General features: G+C 42.2%; 1 long non-coding RNA gene across 1 annotated transcript in view; it reads left to right on the top strand.

Annotated features, from left to right (window-relative positions):
- The first annotated feature begins 2947 nt into the window (after nt 1-2947).
- LOC125935465 (uncharacterized) overlaps nt 2948-3761 on the top strand; it is a 37756-nt gene continuing 36942 nt past the window's right edge. The window contains exon 1 of the long non-coding RNA XR_007461684.1: nt 2948-3002. This is a non-coding gene — a long non-coding RNA (uncharacterized LOC125935465). The remainder of the gene's footprint in view (nt 3003-3761) is intronic.

Genomic DNA, 3761 nt, shown 5'->3' with positions numbered 1-3761 from the left:
CAAAGCCCAATGAGGGGCTCGATCTCAGCAACTGTGAGATCATGACCTGAGCCGAAATCAAGAGTCGGTAAGTGTCCGACTCCACTCAGGTCATGATCTCATGGTTCATGGGTTTGAACCCCAGGTCAGGGTCTGCCCAGGGTCAGCTAGGAGCCTGGAGCCTGCTTCAGATTCTGTGTCTCCCCCACTCTCTCTGCCTCTCCCCCTGCTTGTGCTCTCTGTCTCTCTCTCTCAAAAATATATAAACATTAAAAAAAAAAAGTTGGATGCTTAACCTACTGAGCCTCCCAGGCACCCCAAGTATGTTATGTTATTAAATACGTTTGCATTAAGAATGTCTTAACAATAGACGAAAGTTTTATTTTATTTTATTGAAGAGATAAAAGGATATAGGCTAGCTAATAAAATTCTTAAACTGGAAAAAGTATTGACAAAAAAACCTTGGAAGCCAGGATCATGATAGTGGAACAAATACAGCGGGTGTCTATACAAGAGTATACAAGCCACTATTTGCCCAAATAATTATGCCAAATTTGCTCCTTGTTCACCTCATGAAATAATTTAATGTGAAAAAATGCTGTTTTCAAGGAATTCCAATATAACCAGTTTTAGTATTGGACAAAGGATATACATGTATTTTGTGACTTCGATGAGCAGGTAGAATATTATGCCTGTTCTAAAAACTACATTAAAACACTCACATGAATCCTAAGGGGCATCAAGGTCAAATGCAATCAAAGTACTTCACACAAATAACAGATATCTGTTAAAAGAACATTAAATGACAAAATATGCTGAAATAGAAAGCATATTGATGTGAGAGATTACAAATTTTTATGCATTTTTTAATGTTTATATTTGAGAGAGACAAAGCGCGAGCGAGGGAGGGGCACAGAGAGAGGGGGGACACAGAATCCGAAGCGGACTCCAGGCTCCGAGCTGTCAGCACAGAGCCTGACGCGGGGCTCGAACTCACCAACCGTGAGATCCTGACCTGAGCTGAAGTCAGACGCTTAACGGACTGAGCCACCCAGGCGCCCCTATGCATTTTATCTGTATGTGATGATATTTAGAAAAAGTTAAAGGTTTACAATAAAAAAAACCCATGACGATATACAACGCTGCATTGCTAGCTTAAGAGAAGGTCTATCCTTTTGTTTGTAACAAATAAGAGTAAGTAACTCTGAAAGTATGTTTGATTAATGTAAAATATTAGCAAGAGATAAGAATATATGTCCTGAACTTGAAAATGAAGAGACTGGAAATGTACAAACCACCTGATGAGTGTATCAACTACTATAGGAAATGTGTTTATCAAATAGAAATTAAAGAGATCATGGATGTTCTAAAAATGGAGACGTCTTCAAATATTTCAAATTGGGGAACTGTTATTTTCTATGGAGAACAGTTATTTTCTATGAATACATCTGATTTACAAAACACAACCTCTTAAATAGTAGTCCGATTATTTAAATCCTGTGGAAATTTCCATCTGAAGTAGTTTTAGGCAGCAATTTTGTAATAAAAAATCAGGAGTGTATTTGGATCCTGTAAAACAGATTCACAAATCATTCTTGGTGGAATCCTATCCAAATATAGATGTGGTCTAGGGAAATTTTTTTAAAACACTACCAGTCACAGTGGTGGCATCCTACAAAATAAGTCTCAATAAACTAATGTTAATTAAAAATTATTTAGATTTGGACTTGGTCAAGAAAAGTAAATGTTAAAAATTTTATTTATGAGCTTCCATATATATATTTTTAAATGTTTATTTATTTTTGAGACAGAGAGAGACAGAGCATGAACGAGGGAGGGTCAGAGAGAGAGGGAGACACAGAATCTGAAGCAGGCTCCAGGCTCTGAGCTGTCAGCACAGAGCCCGACGCGGGGCTCGAACTCACGGACTGTGAGATCATGACCTGGGTGAAGTCAGACGCTCAACCGACAGAGCCACCCAGGCGCCCCAAGCTTCCATATATTTTTAAACTTTGGGTATAAATAAAAATATTTAAAATAACGTGAATTTTAATATACCAACTTTACAGTTCTTCAGTATTTAAAACTAATCTTTAAGAACAATAAACATTAACACACACCTATGTAAGAGGCAGATGTTTCTTTTGCCTCAGGCTCCAATGATTGGCGTGGTACTGTTCCTAAGTTTCCAAACCTCGCGTGTGAATTGTAGCGTTTCTGCTGCCAGCCTTAGCAAATAAAAATACAGGACACCCAGTTAAACTTTAATTTCAGATAAACAACGAGTAATTTTGCATGAGCTATAGGCCACAAAATTATTCGTTGCCTGTGAGAACTTCAAATTTAACTGGGCATCCCATATATGATCTGGCACCCCTAAACATAATTACGTTATGTGGTTGGGAGAGCCGCCTGTTTCTTGGTCCAATGTTACTGTTCCTCCAACGCCCGACTTGTCACTCCGGCCGCTGGTTTTGCAGTGGTGACTCGGGATCACACACCGGCAGTCCCGTGTCACGATGAGCGCCGGTGGACACCTCCGATCCTTATCAGGTCCGGGAGACCCTGCGTTGGCATCTATCACCCTTCCTGATGCCTCTGCCCCTGCCACACTACCTTCTTCAGCGCTATTTTGTTTGCTAGTCCCTCCTCCTGGGATGTTCTCCTAGGTTGTTACTGCCCTCATTCCCTTCAGGCGGATCAAATACCACTTTATAGGAAAGGCCTTATTCAGGGGACTAATGACTACTAGGAAGGAATTTTTCACTCATTTCCCTTCTCTTTTCCCTGCTTTGTTTTTCTTTACAGCAGTTACCGGCGCCCGTTAAATAATATATTTACCTGCTTATAAGCTTAAGGTCAGCAACCCCCACCTGGAACAGAAGCTCCTGGAGGGCGCTTCCAGGAGCTCAGTACCCGGAAGGAGAGTTGTGGGAGGTGCCAGGAGGGGGCGGGGCTTGTTGTGGCAGCTTCCGGAAGGGGCAGTGCCAGAGGATTCTGGAAAGGCTCTGGTGTTCCCAGAGGTGAGGCAGAGAGATGGTGTGGGGGAGTGGGCCGTGGATGAGACTGTTGTTGTAGCTGCTGTGGCTTAGGGCATGTGTCCGCCCCTCCCTTCAGGCCTGTCCAGTCGGAGCAGCCGCTCAGGACCCGCAAGGCACGGCCGGGTGGGCCCCGTGGGGCTTTCTCATTGACAGGTGGAATAGAGGGTGCACCCTGAGGAGGGGTGTGGGGGTCCCCAGTGATGTCTTAGCCAGCATTTGCAAGGCTGAGGATGCTTTGTGGAGTTTTACTTAAATTTTGTACAGATTCTTTATGCTTTTGAAACCGGGAAAATAATTTTGTTGGAAAGCATTTGAGGGTTCAGAGAAGTGGTAGGAAAAGACCACGGTTATTGAGCAAAGCCAAAATTTTGTGTTTTGAGGGAACTTTTCAGTACCTTTCTGAAAATGCTTTTGTAATGTGGAAGATCCGCAAACCCCCAGGAGGTCTACCTTCTCTGATATTCCTCTCTGAAAAGTCCTTCTTTCCTTACCTCATGAATTTAATGCCATCAAAACTTAACTAAAGTAATAACCAAACCCTCCCTTGTACGTTATGGGCTCAGAGCTGTCAATTTCTTTATCTTCTTGGTTTCACTGGCAAGCACTTCCCTTCATTTTTTGACACAGTGAGTCTACGCCACCTAACTCCCTGAAATTGTGTGGTCAAGTGGTCGGGGGCCTCCTAGTGGCCAAATTTAGGTACTTTTACCTTTTTTTTTTTTTTTTTTTTTTTTTTTTTTT

The sequence above is a fragment of the Panthera uncia genome (assembly GCF_023721935.1).
Source record: "Panthera uncia isolate 11264 chromosome A1 unlocalized genomic scaffold, Puncia_PCG_1.0 HiC_scaffold_17, whole genome shotgun sequence".
Classification (NCBI taxonomy): domain Eukaryota; kingdom Metazoa; phylum Chordata; class Mammalia; order Carnivora; family Felidae; genus Panthera; species Panthera uncia.
This window is presented reverse-complemented; position numbering and strand designations above follow the sequence as displayed.